Source organism: Lissotriton vulgaris, chromosome 8 (genome assembly GCF_964263255.1).
Source record: "Lissotriton vulgaris chromosome 8, aLisVul1.2, whole genome shotgun sequence".
Taxonomy (NCBI): Eukaryota; Metazoa; Chordata; class Amphibia; order Caudata; family Salamandridae; genus Lissotriton; species Lissotriton vulgaris.
The window spans coordinates 275,773,428-275,794,440 of record NC_141696.1 but is presented as its reverse complement, the minus strand read 5'-3'; positions in this window follow the sequence as shown (position 1 = coordinate 275,794,440).

The following is a 21,013-nucleotide window of genomic DNA, read 5'->3' as shown; positions in this document are numbered from 1 at the left end:
TAGAAAGACCACCACAATGGATGTTTTTTTCGAATGAGCTGTGGGGGTCTTTGTTAAGAAAATCCAGTGAGCAGAAAGATGTGTCTTTGACTCTGGACAATGGGGAGCTGCCTGCAGTTCCTACATGGTACGCTACTTTGGGGTTGGGGGACCAGCCTAGACCCGAGTATTGGCTTGTCCTAAGCTACTAGAGAACCAGCACTGATCTTGCACTGTCACCCCCAATTTCAGCATCTGTGGCTAAACAATGCAAATGAGGGACACATTTAAAAAAACACTAAAAGTGCAGTGAATTGTTCTGGGAGTTCTTCCTCACAGCATGTTTCCAAGCCCCCTACGCTCATGGGTAACCTGGACATACTCAAGAATGATTTGATCTCTGAAATCTGCTACCAGGTCAAGAAGACCTTGGAGGACTGTCTTAGCCCGCTGATTCATTGAATTTAATCTATATCTCCTAGGATCTGGCCAGGATGGGGACGAGGGGAACTGACGCGTCCATTTGTAACAAAACCACTGCTGCTTGGACCACACTTGCCACTACATCTGAGGCTGCTATGTCTCAGAAGCAAGGGCCCGATCTTTCATCCTATATGCAGAGAAGTCTTGTCCCTCCCCACCACTCTAAAGATGGTGCTTTTGTGGGCACTGGGGTTATGCCCATTTTGTTCCACGTGTAAGGGATCCAAGAAAAGTGTTGTGTTCCGTTAGGTGGAGAGAAGGAAAAAATAAAACTAATTGTCACCTGCCACCAGCAGCATGGCCAAAAGTAGTGATCCTGTCCAACGTCCCTAGATTGAGCCAGCACACTTCAGAGACCATGGGGCAGTTCACTAACAAGGTAATGCATTGGTTCCACACACATGAGTGTGGAGTGGGTGGGTCCTCTGGATAAGAACTTTTCTGGGTTACTGCATCATTGTTAATTTTAAAACTCACTCTATGGCCTGAGACCTATGACAGGCCCCTCCCTCAGACAGGCATCAAACAGGAGTGCAGAATAACAATGGGAGAGATAGGGAAGTTCAGGAACACTCTCTTGATCCCCGATTATATACCAATAACCAAAAAAGAGAGGTTAAAGTACCCCAAAAGCCACCTAGATGGAGCGAAACAACTAGTGGAATTCACACCCTATTTGGGTGGAGAAGAAAGCCCTCACACACCGACCTGGTCAGTGTCATGCTTCATCATCGGGCCCCACCGAAGAGACCTAGTGCCTCTTCGGTGTGCTGCGACGCCAGGAGACTGCGGAGCTGGTTGTGTGAAATGGGCGTGTTGTGAGGTTAACTTAAAATTTAAAGTGTCTAAAGGGTATCTACAAAAAAGTTTAATAATGATCCCTAGGACACGAATAAAAGGTTTTATGTGTCTGAATTTAGTGCCAAAGGTAATGGATAGATAATTCAGAATTAAATCAGTCAACATGTTTCAGCCTTAGGGGGGTTTCAATTTACCTAGGCATTCGTCAGGACAGACATAAACCCCGGCGGTATGGACTCTCTAATCGTCCACCCTAACCTGGGGGCGTGAAAGTGAAAAATTAACAAAAAAAGTGATAAAAGTGCATAAAAAAGTGGAAGAGCGGGATGCTCATTCCAAAAAAATACTCCTAGTTATGGAGTAGATCAGCACTTTAAAGTATGGCGCTAACTGCACCATGGGTCTCAGGAGGGGGGTTGTAGTGTCCCAGGCACATCGCCCTCAGCACTCGCAACCCGCTTGTACACCTGGTATTTCCTCAATCGAACCGGTTTGAGGAAATACCAGGTGTACAAGCGGGATGCGAGTGCTGAGGGCGATGTGCCTGAGACACTCCAACCCCCCCTCCTGAGACCCATGGTGCAGTTAGCGCCATACTTTAAAGTGCTGATATACTCCATAACTAGGAGTATTTTTTTGGAATGAGCATCCCGCTCTTCCACTTTTTTATGCACTTTTATCACTTTTTTTGTTAATTTTTCACTTTCACGCCCCCAGGTTAGGGTGGACGATTAGAGAGTCCATACCGCCGGGGTTTATCTCTGTCCTGACGAATGCCTAGGTAAATTGAAACCACCCCTAAGGCTGAAACATGTTGACTGATTTAATTCTGAACTCACCATCCATTACCTTTGGCACTAAATTCAGACACATAAAACCTTTTATTTGTGTCCTAGGGATCATTATTAAACTTTTTTGTAGATACCCTTTAGACACTTTTAATTTTAAGTTAACCTCACAACACGCCATTTCACACAACCAGCTCCGCAGTCTCCTGGCGTCGCAGCACACCGAAGAGGCACTAGGGGCCCGATTCACAGAATGAACTTACTACTTTTGGCATTCACAGAATGCACTTACTACTTTTGGTATTCACAGAATGCACTTACTACTTTTGGTATTCACAGAATGAACTTACTCATTTCGGTATTCACAGAAGTTAGGACTACTAACTTTACGACTCCTAAATGCCTTCTGTGAATACCGAAAGTCTTAAAATTAGGATTTTTCTCAATTTAGTAGTAGTAAAGTTAGGACTCCTAACTTTAGGACTCCTAAATGCCTTCTGTGAATACCCAAAGTCCTAAAATTACGATTTTCTCAATTTAGTAGTAGTAAAGGTAGGACTACTAACTTTAGGACACCTAATTGCCTTCTGTGAATACCCAAAGTCTTAAAATTACGATTTTTCTCAATTTAGAAGTAGTAAAGTTAGGACTCCTAACTTTAGGTCTCCTAAATGCCTTCTGTGAATACCCAAAGTCCAAAAATTACGATTTTTCTCAATTTAGTAGTAGTAAAGTTAGGACTCCTAACTTTAGGACTCCTAAATGCCTTCTGTGAATACCCAAAGTCTTAAAATTACGATTTTTCTCAATTTAGTAGTAGTAAAGTTATGACTACTAACTTTAGGATGCCTAAATGCCTTCAGTGGATACTGAAAGTCTTAAAATTACGATTTTTCTCAATTTAGTAGTAGTAAAGTTAGGATAATTAACTTTACTACTACTAAATTGAGAAAAATCTTAATTTTAAGACTTTTGGTATTCACAGAAGGCATTTAGGAGTCCTAAAGTTAGGAGTCCTAACTTTACTACTACTAAATTGAGAAAAATCCTAATTTTAAGACTTTCGGTATTCACAGAAGGCATTTAGGCGTCCTAAAGTTAGTAGTCCTAACTTTACTACTACTAAATTGAGAAAAATCCTAATTTGAAGACTTTCGGTATTCACAGAAGGCATTTAAGAGTCCTAAAGTTAGTAGTCCTAACTTCTGTGAATACCGAAATGAGTAAGTTCATTCTGTGAATACCAAAAGTAGTAAGTTCATTCTGTGAATGCCAAAAGTAGTAAGTTCATTCTGTGAATCGGGCCCTAGGTCTCTTCGGTGGGGCCCGATGATGAAGCATGACACTGACCAGGTCGGTGTGTGAGGGCTTTCTTCTCCACCCAAATAGGGTGTGAATTCCACTAGTTGTTTTGCTCCATCTAGGTGGCTTTTTGGATACTTTAACCTCTCTTTTTTTGTTTATTGGTATCAAACAGGAGTGGTCAAGGGTGAACGTCGTATTCCACTTCCTGTGCTATTGTCAGTACACCTAAGGAAAATAAATGTATGGGAGGGTTACCTCTGATAGGGTCCCTGTGTCAGCGCTGTGATTGGCTTAGGGAAGGGGAGGAACCCGGCCATGATCTGAGACGACGCGGGACCCGGGAAGGTACGTTTATTATTATAATTATTTGTTCAATTAAATCCCTCTTACCCACACAAACTCCCCTCCCCATCTCCCCTCCCCGCATCCACCCCAGACTCATGCCGGCCACGATTGTATTCAACTCTTTTAGTTCATTTGGGGAAAGTACCATCAGACCCGGAGTGTGTTGTCCAAAGTCATTATTTCAGATGGAGCCAGCCAATATATCTCAATAAACCCATGCTATTTCCATTTATATTCAGATGAATTGTGGGGGTAGGCATGTGAGGTCAGGCAAGGGGTAGCATCGGAGGTGGGGGGGGGGGCAAGAGACCGCAGGTGAGAATGAAGAGATCGTCAGTCTGAAATGCAGAAGTCAGAACCATGGAAGGAGAATATTATGTGTGTGGAGAGGAGGGCAATGCAGATGGGGCGAGCAGAGAAATATGTAAAATCATAGGAGATAGAAGGCAGTGATGATGACTGTTAGGGACAAGTATGAAGGTAGGCTTGAGGTAGTTGGAAGGTAGGTGGAAATCCCCTCTTCACCCCTCCTTTTTTCTCAGTCCATGCCCAGGTGCCAAGCCTCATTTATCCCCATAAATGGGGCATGGCACCTGGGCATGGGCTGAGAAAAAAAGGATGGGTGAAGATGGGAGTCAGGAGAAAATTAGAGGTAGATATATATAGAACAGACGATATAGATATAGTTAGAATTAAATAATTTGTTCTATTTGCACTATGTTCTTAAAATGTAATTTGAAACGTTTATATCCATAAGAAAACTGATGCTTTTAAAATATGTATGTGCATGAATTCATAATGGATAAAATTGGAGATGGCAAATAGATTGATAGTATTATGAAAAACATGTAACATACGTTTGCCTGTTGCATAATGTTGATGAAAGACTTTCTGTCCAGTGAGAATGTGTTGAGATACTTCTATACAAATGCTTGAGAGGCGTCAAAGCAAGTGTATCAATTCTTGTCTTGTAGCGGAATGATTATTCTATAATGGTTGTCTGGGTGCTTATTAATTCAGATTTTTAGTATGTTCTTCTGAATAAATAAAGGATTCTATTTCATGCTGATTTGAGTATGTTTACATTTGTGTACCAGCTTAAGCTTCTGAGTGCAAGGAAAATGATCCCAGATTTAATGTCGAACTCTAGAAATATATCTTCTGACCTCCATTACCAATGTACATTTTTCAGGGATTTTATAAAACACAAGCGCTTCACAATTTACATAAAGTAATCTTACATGACACATCAATCGACTCTGCTTTACATAAGTTAATAGAACTGGGTTATTCTATTTAAGTTCTCAGTTCTTTAAATTCCACAACCCAGGCTATATTAGTTGTTGCTTGCTATAACTTTATGGTAAAACCACCAATGTTACAATAAAAAAATGAGCAATCAAAGTTCATGTTAATTTTGGGTTCAAATAGAGATCATGTAATTTAAAAATCACATTCAAGACCCTGATTATAAAGGCAATCTTATAGTGATGAAAGTGTACGTGAATGTAAATACCCTGGCGTCTTTCAGTGGTAAATGAGATTGGGTGTGAATGAGGGGTGCAGGGGTAGCACTGGAAGGTGTGTGTATACCTATTCCATGTTCTTTTTCCACCCTCAGTACAAGAGGATAGACGGACTGGACAAATGTTCACTTTTGGATTTGATTGACAGTGCAGTTGCCTGCAAGACCTACTGCTTAGAATATACGTAGAGTATGCTTCAGCTCAGCCCTTTTCAGGCACTTGATGATTTGAATCTTCCTCTTTCAACCACTGTCCTGAGGTATTGCACATCACATATTAGCTCAACCTACAGGTGTGTTTTTTTGTTTCACTATCGTGTTGTTAACAGCTTAGATGTACCCGTTCACCTCCTATGGCGTGCTTGCATTGCAATGCATCAGGGACTATTTACTTCTACAAAGTATGTTTACTGAAGCAGGCATTTATAACGCTTTTGTCATGTATCTGGTGTGAGCCTGACCCTAACATGGCCTCATAATTTCTTTACCTTTATCAGTTCTGGTGGTCATCTTGGGATCAGGAAAACATGATAAAAAGCAATTCAGAGACTCATAAGTTAAACACGGCCTCAATTTTTCTCTGAAAGTTGCATTTTATTCAGTTATGTGAAGGGTTTTTATGAATATGTTACAATATTATGTTTATAAAAAGTGAATGACTCCCACAGTAAGTGTTAATCACTATTATATTATCCTCCTGTAATTAAGTGGCATGGTAAACCAGAAGTTATGCAGCTCATTTATCTATGATCACAATCACAAGCAGTTTACAGGAAGCTCTGGGTGGGCCATTTAAATCCTTCATTAAATCTTCCTGTGCCTAAACAAATAAGGTGGACTGACTGGAAACCATGCCTAACTGTATTCCTATGCTCTATGACTTGTATTGCACATTGGGAGTGGGGCAGGATCTTCATAGATCAGGGATAATTAATCCTCATAACCAAATTAGTTCTGAAGGAACCCCAGTCATGCCTATGGAACGCCATGGTGAAACTCCTACTCGCACAAAAAGGGCAGTGGAATCCAATGTTGAGAACAAAATAAATAATACACACTTAACTACTACTGCTACACCATCCCTAGTAGTGCCCACAGCTAACTGTGACCCTTCTAATAAACCATTAATTCCTGAACTGAAATTTTTATCCTGGAATATTGCTGGGGTTGGAAAAAACTTGAAGGACCCTGATTGGGCGGATTACATTGACTCTAGTGAAATCTGCATCTTGCAGGAAACATGGGCCATGGAAACCCCACATAGGATGGGTTTTAAAACTTTCGATAAAGTGGCAACTCAGTCAGAGAGGGGAAGACCTGCGGGGGGTCTTATCATCTGGATTAAAATCACACTATCTATAAAAGCTGAAAGCATAGATACAGGAACTCCGGATATACTAGCCTTAAAGATCACTACTGCAATGGGGCACCAATACTATATTATTAACATTTACAATAGACCCATAGGTCACTTTAGGGTTTCACCCACGCTGGAAATTTTGGATTCATTCCTTAAAACAGTAGTCGGTGATGTTCCAGTAATACTGGGGGGTGACTTGAATTGTAATTATGAACCGATTCTTGGCATTACTGAGGTTCTTGAGGATGAAGATCATGCCTATAACATCCCCCAGCTCGAGACTGCTATACACGTCAAGTGCACTACGTTAGCCGCTCAAATTCTAAGGCTAACAGTTGAACACGGTTTACGAGCTTGCAATGGCCGCCTTCCATCTGACCTATCCAAACAACCAACCTTTGTAAAATCTGTAAGTAGGCTTGATTTTATTCTTGTATCACTAAGCATCTGGCACTTTATGATGGACTTCAGAGTATCTAACAGGGTTGAGAGTGACCATTTTCCCCTGGAACTGCACATTGAAGCACGTATGTTTAGTGACTTTATGCCCACTGAAGTTGCAGATGCTCCAAGCGAATCTGTTCACGTTAATAATAATAGACGTGCTCTGAAATGGCCGCATCTACTATCAGATGGCACAACTCTTGCAGCTGTTTATTCTCTCTTTGATTCAACCTTTAGCCCCATAGCTGGCACTTCCCCCCTATCTGAGAACTATGCACATTTTGTTGAATTGCACAAAACCTTCTTTGACAAACTCAAGATTCATATGTCTAAAATGCCAAAGAAGAATCAGCAAAATATAAGGATGGGCTGCCATGGGAAGCTTTGGTTTAATCGCTCGTGTAAGATGGCCAAAAGGAGTCTTCTAACTGCAATAAAAGAGGGCTCTAAATTGGATGTCAAACTTGCAAGGGAAGAATACAAGCACGTCTTAAAGGATTCCAAAAAAGTATGGGAAGAGCTTCTTTGGGCAGATATGCTGGCTGCTGCCAAAACAAACGACAATGTTGGTTTTTGGAGGTTGGTTGCTAATGGGGGGCATGCGGGAAGAGCAGTTAATGACACTTTCTTGGATGAACTAACATGGGTAAACCACTTCACATCCCTGTACAAACAATATGACAGTGCTGCTGCTGAGGACACTTGGTCACCTCCACCCCCTGAATGCCTTGATTTCACCTTGGAAGAAACCACGAAGGCAATTAACGACCTAAAAAGCAGTAAAGCCCGCGGTCCGGACAAAATACCTGGCAACCTTTACAAACATGCAATCGAAGTCTGGGCTCCTTACATCAATTATTTATTTAATGTTTTATCTATTGATTGCTCCTTTCCTGAAAGCTGGCGTGCAGCAGAAGTTGTGCTAATTTTTTAAAAAGGGTAGTAAATCTGATCCCTCTAATTATAGACCCATTAGCTTAATGGACACCCTGCAGAAACTCTATGCCAAACACTTATTATTTAGAATGAATGATTGGCTGGAGGAGTCAAAAATATTCACTAAATTTCAGGCAGGCTTTAGGTCTAAGACCAGTACACTAGACCAGGTCTTCAGATTCTGTTGTATTTACTGGAAGTACGTACATGTTAGGAAGGGTCATTTGTATGTAGCATTTGTTGACCTTAGAGCTGCATTTGATCTTGTTCCTAGAAAACTGCTCTGGAGTTCCTTAAACAAAGCCGGGATGCCAGGGTGCCTGTTAAGCCAGATAATTGAGTTACATGCTAGAAACCACGCCAACATTAGATGGGGACCAAATGGCGAACTGTTCCGCGATATTCCAATCGAGCGCGGAGTTCGTCAGGGTTGTGTCCTGGCCCCCACTCTATTTTCCATATTTGTTAATGATGTTCCTGAACATCTAAATGCCTGTAACAATGATTCACCTCAGCTGAATGGAGAGAGAGTACCTGCGTTGCTCTTCGCAGATGATACCATCCTCATCTCCCAGACTAAGAGGGGCCTCCAGATACTCTTAAACTCATTCAGTGGTTACTGTGAAAAAAAAGGCCTGGAAATAAACACTAACAAAACTAAATGTATGGCATTAAATCCTAGCAGACCAGATAGAGGGATTTTAACTCTTAATGGACAAACTCTTGGGGACGTTGATAACTTTTCTTACTTGGGGGTGGTAATTGACTCAAAGTTAACATGGAAGGCCCAACTTGAGAAGAGTAGGGTGGTATATGCTCAAAATGTAAAACCCATTATGAGTAAATTGAATGCCAGTGTAAGCAAGAGTGTAACACCTGCTCTTGAACTCTTCAAATTTAAAATCCAATCTGCCTCTCTATACGGGGCTGAAATATGGGGTCCCTGGGCCAGAGAGTGTTTCCAAGGATTGGATAATAAATTCATGAGATCTATTGTAAGAGTTCCTACTAGCACCCCCCTAATCCCACTCCAATTTGACCTAAATTTTAAACGAACTGATCATTTTACAATTCTAAGACCCTTGATGTTCTGGATTCGAGTTTGGTCCACCCCAGAATTGTTGGACTATAGGAACTGTCTCCAAGAGGTACTAAACCTCGACACTTTTAATTCCTTCCCATGGTATGGGCACATACAAAAATGGTTTAGACTGCTGGGGTTGCATTCCTTTTGGGAACACCCGGAGAACTTGCCACCATCTGCAAAAACCGTGGTGAAGAGAGTTTTTTGGTCCTATATGAATAACAAGGTTGTATACGAGAGTAGAACTGGTACTTTAATCAACGAATTTTTATTGTTTAAAGCTGAACCTTGTTTTGAAACATTTCTGGACGAAATTGAGCCTCCTGTGGCTAAGACCCTTTACCTGAAATTCAGATACGGGACTCTTATGTTAACTTCTAACCTTGAACGATGGTCAAAGAAAAATGCTGAATGTACAACTGTCTATAACAGAATATGTCCTATGTGCTCTGCTTCCTGTTTGGAGAATGAAATTCACATGCTCTTTGTATGCAACGCTTACACAAAAGCACGGAAAAAATGGTTAAAACCCATGTGTGCTCTCCTAGGAACTAGAAGTTGTCATATTGCATATAGGATTGTCAAAACAAATTCTGATCAGTTCATTGTGTTCAGTATTAGCAGGTTTTTAACTTCAGTTTTCTTTATTCGAAAAAAATTGGGTCAAATGCTTTGAAAATTATGATAGTTTGTCCAAAGAGGTATACTCTGTGTGCATTTCTGCTGCTAAATTGAATCGTGCTAAATGAAATATTTTTGGTGACCCTTTTTTAGGAAAAAGCTATGCATGTTCTTTATGAATTGTTAAATTGGAATTCAAATTTTTTTTTAAATTCGTGTATGTATATTCATGTGTTTTTTATGGCTATTTTTGCCGAAATAAAGATTTTAAATTATTATTATTAATAAGAAATATAATGCGATTGTAATATAAGCATTCGTTTTGCGTCATTGTTTTTCTGGTACTTTGCATTTCTCCCACTTAGAAGAGAAGCATCATCTCTGTTTGTTGTTTGTCTTTTCATTTCAGTTACTATCGCCACTTACTATGCAATGTCAGGAAAGAATCTTGCCAGACGTTATTTGCATATCCACGATTCTTTGGGCTTCAGTTGCATAACAGCAGCTGCAGTTTCTTCGTGAGGGAGAAGGGGCATCGCCCCCCTGCTCGCTGCAGCACTAAACGTGAAAAATAAAATGGCATTTTTTTCACATTTAACAGCGTCGCATCCTCCAGCCAGTACTAGTGGGGGCAGGTCCTCCTCAGCTGCCGATTGGCTGCTGAGAAGGACTGGTGGAGGAGCAAGATGGAGCAGCCAAAGTGACATGCACATTTTGTAGCACTCCACTCAGCTGTCATAGACAGCTGGGTGGAGACCAAACATAGGCCTAAAGGGCCTGAAGGAGCATCCAGCCAGGATTCTCCATCCAATCCGGGTGCTGCTCTCATGCTGGTTAGAGTAATGTCAGGATTGATTAATGGAACTTCCTGGAGTCTGAAGCCCACAGAGCTGACAAAGGAGGGAATGAAGAGGTCAGTCGGACGTGCAGCAGGCAAGGTGAGTGAATTTCCGTTTTAATATTTTCCACTCACCATGCCTGCATGCATGCTTCCAAGTTACTTGTGCGCCCACCCCACCGGTGCTCATACATTCTAGCTGGCCCTGCATAACAGTGCAGCTTGAATGAATGAGAGGGATTTTTCAAGTTGAGGCTACTCCACGGACGGTCCCATCTCTGTCAGCTCAAAGTGAGGAAAGCAATGAAACTTGTTACTACACTTAAAGAGAGATGTTTTTAGGGCTTTATGAGAGATAAAGTGGAGTGATTGGAGAAGTCGACTCCATTTGCCAGCAGCACAAACCCATAAAAGACTGACCTCCACACCTTACCCAGCGAAACCTCTGAATCGTAAATAGCAAGGGCGATGCTGAGCACCGGGATCTGGGTGGCTGATAGTGGCTAGTACTTTTAATCAGATACTAACGGACCCCGATAAAATGTCTGATGTTAAATAGTGAGATAGTGAGAGCATTAAAAAGAATCCTCCTTTTGACTGGTAGCCAATTTAGCTCCCCAAGATACCACAGCCTTATGCGGGCTATACCAGCTATTAAAGGATCGCTCCAGCCTTAAAGGCCCGAGCCGAAGGCGAGTGACTTTAACAAGGGACAGTACTTTAATAGCCGGTATAGCCCTGCTACAAAGGGCTATAAGGCTACTAGAACATTCTGCCACTAGAGAGCAGAATGTTCTAACAAATAAAACAAAGGCTTCTCGAAGCTCGAGGGATTTAAATCCCCTCGAGCTCCGAGAGACCTTTGTAAAACATTGGAATGTTGCTCAGCAGGCCTTTACTGGCCTATAGAAGCAGGGAGCACTCCGTTGTCTTACATGGAGCTCCCAACATTCCAACATTCCAATGTTCTAATAAGAAATATGCTTTTGTCCACAGAATATCTAAAATCAGACGAGCAGCCGCATTGTTTACCATTTGAACTTTCTTGGTCACCTTTCACAGAAGACCAAGACACAGGCTGTTTGCATAGTCCGATCTGAAGGTTATAAGTGAATGAACCACTGTCTTACGAGTCTTCAAGGGCAAAACATCCCAGAAAGTCCTGAGGAATATAAGTAGGGAAAAAGAGGTGGCAGCGAAAGAGGCGATTTGATGTGAAAAAAGGAGCGTATCATCTATTTTTACACCCATATTCCTGACACTCAATGTAGGGTCAGGAGGAGGAAGGCAAGTTCCTTGGTCAAAAGCTAATAAGACACTCCTCTTCCATATGGTCAAACGGGACGATCTCTGTTTTATCCACATTGCATAACAGATGGCTCTCGCTCTCTCACCTGATGCATGTTAGCAGGAAGGCACGTTTTAGACACCTCTCTCTGATGTGATTGATGAAGAGGGATCGACTGTAAGAAGAAGCTAAGTGTTGTCAGCATAAGAAATAGTCTTAAGGCCATAAGATCCTGTTAATATGACCAGGAGAGGCAAATAGATGTTGAATAACATAGGGCTCAGATTGAAGCACTGGGGCACCCCAAAGAGATGCTTTGTTGCTGATGACAGAAATGGAGCTAGCCAAACCTCTTATTCTATCTCCTCACGAGAAAATATCTGAGCCATACTCAAGCAGTCCAGCCAGTCGTGAACAGCTTCCTAAGTATGACTTATCCTTTTAGCCTCACAAAAGGATAGGAAAGGCGCAAGTGGATGCTGGGATGGGTTGTGGTAGAGGGCAAATAAAGCTCATATACCACACAGGCTAAAAACTTTCAGGGTTAGAGAGTTATACAGTGTTCTGTTCAGATCTATTGTAGTTTGTCTTCTGGCAGTGCTGAGGATTTATCATAGTCTAGCCAGCCATATGGCTTTGTTCTTCAAGTGTACCATTCTATTGTCAAACAGTGACCACAAATGTACACTACCTGGCAAGTGCAATTGCACAACAGCATCCATTTGTTGCCACACTCCACGACGCCCATGGCACTAAAGGCTCTACAAAAGGTTATCCTTCACAGGGAGGCATCTTAACATGCGTGTACAATTCAATGTAAAACATTAATATAGCCTTATAGCCCACCGTAGCGGGCTATACCGGCTATTAAAGGCCCGCTGAATCGTTAAAGGCCAGAGCCGAAGGCGAGGGACTTTAAAGAGACAGCGGGACTTTAATTGCCGGTATAGCCCTGCTACGAAGGGCTATAAGGCTATTTGAACATTCTGCCACTAGAGGGCAGAATGTTCTAACAAATTAAACAAAGGGTTCTCGGAGCTCGAGGGGATATAAATCCCCTCGAGCTTCGAGAAGCCTTTGTAGAACATTGGAATGTTGCTCTGCGGGCCTTTACCGGCCCGTAGAAGCAGGGAGCACTCCATTGTCTGCAATGGAGCTCCCAACATTCCAATGTTCTAATCCTGTTTAATCAAGCTAATATTTTGGTCTGCCACCTAAGAACGCCATAGCTAAACCAGCAGATATATACTGTATATAACCACCTATGAGTTATGATGACCATATCAGTGGCATTATAAACAGGCCAAAAGGTTGTTATATAAATACACAAAAGACATCCTAATAAAATCAGAGCACTTAGACTGCTGGAATCAGAAACCATCCTTAGACTGTCAATAACGTCAAGTGCAGCTACTTAGTAATATGTACTGTCCTATGTATGTATATAATTTAAGATATTAAAGACAAGCGCTGGATTGTCAATGCTTTGTCAATGTTTTTTGTAAAACTTTATTGCAAATAAAATAAATTGTTGCCCATGCATGCAAACGCACAGGCCGACATCTCTGATCTTTCGAAAATAATTTTTATATAAACATTCAAAGATGAAGGCCAGTGTGTGCATTTGTGCATGCATGCGCATGCAGAGGTGGTCATGTTTGAATGTTTTTGTAATGAAGATGTATACAACATTCAAAGGGGCCTGGCCTTGTCGGTAGATGCTCATATACATGCATACACATGCTGCCATCCTTTCGAGGGATTAAAATCCATTAAATAAGGCTTCAAAATTCTTGCGGCGGATGTTAGGCACTGCAAATTGTGCAGTGAGCAGATGCAAGTATCTGGTAGCAGTGTCTGAACAGCTACTGGGACCTCAGAGAAAAGAAAAGAGAATCAAAGTATAGGCGCATATCTGCATAAAAGTCCTGGGCTCTTCTTTGTACTAGTGCACTTTGCGTACAAGCAGAAAACTATAACTTAGCAAAAGGAGTCTGTGGTACCAGTTGGCCGACTCACTGCCCCATTCCGTACAACAACAAACCAATGGATGAAAAGGGTTGCTTGTCACATGTAGCATCAAAGCCTCTGTAGTTATAGTTAGCTCAAAACTTCCATTGAAAAGGCATTTTTACATTTGCTTTAGAAGTTTGATGCCATGCAGGGAATCAACTCAAAACCTGAGGAGGTGGAGGGATCAAAACAGTAGTATTTCTTATTTTAATTCCCATATAAATCTTTGCTCTCAGATACAGAAAAAATGTCTGAACAAAATTGCAACAAATTGTCTTACGGTCTAACTTTACTCAAGAAAGTGTCTCTGCTTGGTTTGGTGTAAATCCTTTCTGTAGTTTTCAAGGAATAATTATTTTATAAAATGGTGAGCTTGACATGGTTACATTTTAAAGATATCTGGGGCCGTATTACACAATGCAGCACAATTTCATTGTTTGCGCTGGGTGCACCTTTCAAACGGTGCACCCACCTTTTGATGATGAAGGTGCTGGCACTATATGTGCTTGCATTCCAGCATGGCCGCCAGTTTCACTGCGATTAGTCCTTTACCTATCTCTAAACACTCCCACACCTTTCCAGCATGGCCGCCATACTCACCACGACTAGTCCCTCTTTCATTTCTGAATTCCCCTATATCTAGCCCTCAGGCACGAGCACGACAGCGATTCCCGCCATTTTGTATCCTGCATAGACAAGGAGCAGCCAAACCAGGAAGTAAGTACCCGCAGAATGCTCTAATCGGCATTTCCATACCCCACGAGGACCATAACTCATATAAATCTACTTTCTTCCTTCTCAGTGAGACACGATTGGTCCGGTCTCGTATTTAGAGGCTCCCTTGCCCTGGTTTAGTAATTATTTTATTTTATGAGCTTTTCATCACCTTCTCACTGGTCCATCAATATGTTTTTACTCACTCTTTTATTTTCCCGCTTTTTTGGCAGGATACTATTGTGCTCCTAAACCCTTCATTTTCCTTACTTGCTTTGATTCCAAAAGCATAGGTACTGCTTAACAGACTACTTTGTGGACCACAATATTGGTAAATCACGATCTGTATGCTCGCGCTACTTTCCTTTTAAAATTGATCACGTAGAGCTAAACGATAATTCACAAACTCCTTTCGCCTCTGAACCGCATGTAAAAATCTTTACACGTAACCGCCGGTTACCAACACTTCGCCGCTTACACCGCTCGCCACCCGTTTTTAAACTTTGCATGTCCCAACTCTGAGCTCATTGAATGTTTTTTAATCTCATGCGTCGCCCCTCACAGTTCCGTCACTGCGTCGGATTTTAAATGTTGTCCCCACTGTCATAAACAATTCACAATAGGTTGCATGGAAACAAAAGCCTGTCACGCCACCACGTTACAATTCACAAAATTACTATTCCTAAAAGATGAATAACTGCCACAAACAGTTCACAATGCCACAGATGATCACTGGTCAGATTTATATACATGCCTAGTCTTTTTGTTATTGACCAATGTTTTGTCTCCCCTTTTTTTGTTTCCCCAATATAACTGTATGTATGCTTATAGGCCCCAAAAAACTGTTATGCTTTCAAGACAAACAAATTAATTCTTTGTCCTGAAGATGATGCCATGTATCTGTGTGTAGGCATCGAAACGCCGTCGACATAGTAGCATCATATGTGCCCTACAAATAGAAAATTGTTCACAATGATGCTTTGTACTTTACCATTGTCTGTTCACTGAGATACTAGCACAGACCGCCTTTGTTGCGTCAAGTTTACCCCCCTGTTTTGTCTTGTCCCCTGTGGGTTACTGGTTGTACCCACCTTGTAAAAAATCCTTTTATGTTTTCCATATCTCTTAAAATAAAAACCTGTCCTGCTGGACAAAGGTCATACTGACTATTGAGTGTATGTCCATCAATTCTGCCTAATCCCTGAACTACTAGGGACCACTGTCTTTTGAAATACGGCACTATATGTGCAGCAGTGCTATCTATATTACATAAGAGATCACACAAGTGTCTGCGGCCTCTTCTGTAATACTAGAGTGCCCCAGGCATGTGCAAAGCAAAACTAAAATGCCTGTTGCACCCCCAAGGCACTTTGTATGATACGGCTCCTGGAGTGTTAATACACGGACCAATGTGGATCCAATATTTAAAAACAATATCCGAAAACAGATTGTACAGAGGCACTTTTTCCCCATCAGCCATTTAGAGTCCGCAAATCATTAACTGAATTTGTGGCTGCTATATGAAGAACAATGTTATGGTTGCTGCTATAGTATTGAGGGACTAGTCCACATGTCCTGAAAAAATTAAAGACTCCATAAGAGGGTTGGGCTGCATCTACTGTTCCTTCTCTCAGGTGGGGGGGCTATAAAGGAAACTCATGTGAATAAAAGGAAAATAAATGCACATTTTGCTACCAAGTATATATACCTCGGGACTGGGTTTGTACTCTCCAGCATGAGCCAGGTGTTACACACGCAATCCGGGGTCACATTGCTTGTTAAAGGAAGACGCAACAAGTCAATGCTGTGGTAGCTTTGTGGAAATGAGATATGATGGTCGCGTTATTTTATGCCCTTCAAGGTTGGTGGAGTACGGAAGAAGGACAGGAAACTACAAATCCCATGAGTCCTTTGTGATATTGACATAGCTAACGTACGGAGTTCCGCAGGAATTACCCAGCGGAAGAACAATAAAAGACTGCTTCTGTGGTAGATAGGGGGCAGATTAATTGTTTGTTTGGGTGCTGTTGCACCAATCCTTTATTTTCATTTGGAGATCTCTATATGAAGGTGTAAAAACCTTCATTTCGTACTGTTTTCCTGTTAGCCAAAGCTCTAACTTGCTTGGAAATTTCTTCTGCAGACAGTCTCGTTACATGCGAAATTTCAAGAGTGCTTCTCTTTTCTTTGTTTTTTTATGTTGAGTTTCTCTATTTTACGATCCAGTTGAATCGTGAGGATTCAAAACAATCAGAGGTTGTGTAAGCTTCAGTGGCTGTACCCAATCCAAGACTTTGCGCTCCTTTTGTTCATGATTGAACATTTTGTTGATTTAGCGGCTGGAATTAATTAAAATGAGGATTAACGAAGCCATGTTGTGTTTAGTGAGTTATAACTGCTGTTCAATAATCCTTGATGTGTGAATAATAATTCTTGGTATTTCTATATATCTATTTTGGTTGTGGAGAAATACTATTGGCTGGACAAGAAGTTAAGGCCATACATGCCTTATTATTGTTTTACCATGTTTTCCAGCAGGTGTCTATGAGTCCTGGACATGGTTCATACCCTGTAAGGTCGGATGAATGATATTTTTTGGTAGGTACTATAGATATCGTCACGGATATATGTTCAAACAAGAGGGAAACACTGTTGAAAAATGTAACAAAGTGTATTTTCATCTTTCAGCTCCTCATCAAAAAATACACCATATTCTCCGATTATACAGATAAGCAGAAATATCTAGTATGTGTCCTAGTGAGATGTTATATTCTTTTTCGGGTAATACTAGTAATTTGATAGAAATAATTATTCTATATCATTTGGAATTGAGTTATAGCGTATGTTGTTTTTTATTTCAGGTCTCACTCCATGCTGTACCTTCCCGTTCCTTCCCTCGCTTGATCTGTTTTATCTTCAGTGCTGTCATAGCAATTCGGAATTAAGGCGGTCAAGAGGTGGATGAGCATCAAACCAACTCTGAGGAAAATCAAATGACACAATTGCAACACCAGGAGATCTTCAATCTCTGACTGCCACTGCCAGCCCACCGCCAGCTTCATGACAGGGAATTAAACACCATGAAGCTTGCTGTTGGTTTATGACTCCTAAGATAGTTCCAAAAACCCAAAATAGTTAAAGGAAAAAACACTAGCAGGCAGTAGAACAAATAAGCTTGATATACAAAAGTGTCACACAATCTAGTGCAGCATCCAAAGTTGTTGCACTGTATTACATGACAAGAAAGGAGCGAGAACATCCCCTCTATGCTAAAAATATAGCACTAGTGCACAATCTATCTGCTGAGCGCCGCACACACCTCAGAGCAAAGGTGGCTGAATGAGTCTAGCATAGGTTTTGTAGTGGAAGGGTACCATTCCAGTAGAAAATACTATGGGGCCCATTAGGATGGTGGACGGATCGCCCCAGCCAGGCTGGCTGTAGCCACCGCCGGCCTGGCGGGGGCTATCCACCCGCCATCCTACCCTTAATCACCCCCGCCATATTAGCATGGTGGAGGTGACCGTGGCGGACAGAAAGACCGTCCAACGCTTTTCCGTCCAGGTCGCCTTGCGGCCGGGGCGGAAAAGGTTTAATATGGTGGCGGTGTCTATTAGACACCGCCAGCCATATTAGCATTGCCCATAACAGATGCCTTTCCGTGGCGGTGATGCAGCCACGGAAAGGCATGCGGTCTTCACTTCGGGGGCCCCCTGCGGGCCCCCGGAGCAAAGGACAGGTGGGGGGTGCACATGGGGGGTACAGGTACCCCCTGCATTTACAATAACAAAGCCGCAGGCAGTGCGCGGTGCCTGCCGCTTTGTTAATGTAAATGCAAATGTGCATTTTATCATTGTGCCGAGCGGTGTTGAGAGCACTGCCCGCCACAATGATAAACATGCAGGATGTGCCTACCACTGTGGCAGGCACATCCTAATACCCCCCACGGGACCCCTTCCCTTATGGCGGGCGGTACCGATTTCCGATGGGATGGCGGGCGGACTAAGTCCGCCCGTCATCCTAATGACCCCCTATGTCTAGACAAGCTTTGAAACTTTTCCCACTTTAGGTGTGTGCTGTACAGTGCAGAACTACCACCATAAATGCTAGGGAAATGAAATGGGTAACTTTTCTTTGCCTTATCCAGCATGCTACAGGTATTAAAGATATTTGGGTAGGTCACCTCTCCCACCTATATCACGGCATGGCTGATTATAGGTGACCTATCCACACTGTGATTAGATTTGTACCACCACAGTGGACTCAACTGTGTCCCGGGACTTCTTGAAAAAGTGGTGCTCGAAATAGAGGTGGGTCCAGATCTAAAAAAAGTAGGTTCTCCTATATAATTTTTCCTTTATTTTTCGAGTAACCTAGGTATAATTAAAAGACAGAAAAATGGATAGTAGGTGATATACAATGTATCCTGCATCCATTTGTCATTTATTTTTAAATATCAAGCCAACATGTTTCGGCCTTGTACTCGCTGCTATGGGTCAAATGGGATTATCCAGGGCTTTGATGGATGCTCCCTGTACACCACACTCAGACCATGTTGCTACATGAGGCAAAGGTTGTCATACCTTTGTCTTCTTTCATAGTTTGAAACCTGTGAAAGCAATACCTATGATCACTGCAAGGTATATGTAAACAAGGACAGCAACTTATATATTTGTAGACATCACAGATGTTGCATCACAAATGTATGAGTGCCATATGTGCTGATAGTGTGAGCATGACCTATTGGAAAATGTTGTTCATCCAAGACAGGTGTTTATGAATGTGTGAAAAATCATATGCATTCTCGTATCCAACTTTCCCGCAGTGTGGGTTAATGAGGTATCATGGCCTGGGTGAGGGGGCACCTACCAGCGGTCACATACTATAGAGAAAAAAAATGAAGATATTATTGACACTACTATTTTTGCGATAGTGTATGTAGTGGTGCACAGTCTAAATATCGATTCATAAATATCGACCTACAGAAATATCGAGTTGGAAATATCGAAGGTACAGAATATCGAGGTCAAGAATATCGTTGGACAGAATATCGACCCTAAGGTAAGTAATATCGAATTTTTTTATATAGATGTAAGTAATATCGAAGTTAGTAATATCGATATTATATATATAGATGTTACTATTCTCGAAATTACTAATATTGATTTTTTGTATTATTGTTATGTATTTTATTATGTATTTAATATGTATGTGTTATAAGTACTTTACTTATTTTAAATTATATGTGTACTATTTTTATATATTAATAATGTTATTTTTAAGTCAATGTTATCTTTTAGTACCGGAGCGAGTTGTGGGTTTATAGGAGAATATGGTGGGAAGTAATGTAATTATACTAAATTTTTATTAATTTTTAGGATTTATAAATTAATTTAATTTTTTGCGTTTAAGTTCTGTAGCGGGTTGTGGGTTTATAGGGGAATTGGGTGGGAAGTAATTTAATTGTAATTAAATAATGATTTATTTTTATATTTATTGGTTTTGAAAATTATTTTATTTTTAATTAGTTATTATTTGACAATTAATTATTTTAATTGGTAATTAATTTGTTTAATTGGTAATAATATTTGTAATTGGAAATTCATTTTTTAAATGGTAATTCATTTTTATTAATTGTAAATTATTTTTTATATGGTAACTAATGTTTCGTAAAAGTATTTTTTGTTATATAAATAATGTTATTGTTTAATATTTTTTAATTGTTAATCAATTTTTAACAATTAATACATTTTTGTTATGAAAAATAATTTCTTGTTCAATATTTATTATTTGGTAACTAATCAATCAATCAATCAATCAAAGACATTTATAGAGTGCACTACTTACCCGGAGGGTCTCAAGGCGCTTGGGGGGGGGGGGGTGTGCTGCTACGGCTCGAACAGCCAGGTCTTGAGCTTCTTCCTGAAGGAGAGGTGGTCCTGGGTCAGGCGCAGGTCGGTCGGGAAGGAGTTCCAGGTCCTGGCGGCCAGGTAGGAGAAGGACCTTCCTCCTGTTGTCGTTCTTCGGATGCGGGGGACGGCGGCGAGGGCGTGACTGGCTGATCGGAGATGGCGTTTGGGAGCGTAGAAGTTGATGCGGTTGTTGAGGTAGCTCGGGCCTTGATCGTGTAGGGCTTTGTGTGCGTGGGTGGGGAGACGGAAGGTGATTCTTTTGTTGACGGGAGCCAGTGCAGGTCTCTCAGATGTCTGGAGATGTGGCTGTGTCGTGGGATGTCGAGGATGAGTCTGGCTGAGGCGTTCTGGATCCGCTGGAGTCTCTTCTGGAGCTTGGCGGTGGTTCCGGCGTAGAGGGCGTTGCCGTAGTCCAGTCGGCTGGTGACGAGGGCCTGGGTGACCGTCTTCCTGGTCTCGGTGGGGATCCACCGGAAGATCTTCCGTAGCATGCGCAGGATGTTGAAGCATGACGAGGAGACGGCGTTGACTTGTCTGGTCATGGTGAGGGAGGAGTCCAAGATGAAGCCCAGGTTGC